Consider the following 231-nt stretch of genomic DNA (forward strand, 5'->3'; position numbering starts at 1 on the left):
AGTTTAAAATAAACTGTTCAGTCAATGACCATAAGTGTGTAAAATTTCCCAATAAGAATGGGTTAGTCTTAACAAAGTAATATGAAATTCACAGTATTTGTTGTAGTACTTAGTGTGATCTTCCAACCAGTTATTCACATTACCAGATATATGCATTTAAAATTGGAAGAAGAAAGAAAATCTAGAAATGTACAAGAAATTAAGAAGAGAAAAAGTACAAACAATTGAAAA

Source organism: Octodon degus, unplaced genomic scaffold (genome assembly GCF_000260255.1).
Source record: "Octodon degus isolate 3935 unplaced genomic scaffold, OctDeg1.0 scaffold00138, whole genome shotgun sequence".
Classification (NCBI taxonomy): Eukaryota; Metazoa; Chordata; class Mammalia; order Rodentia; family Octodontidae; genus Octodon; species Octodon degus.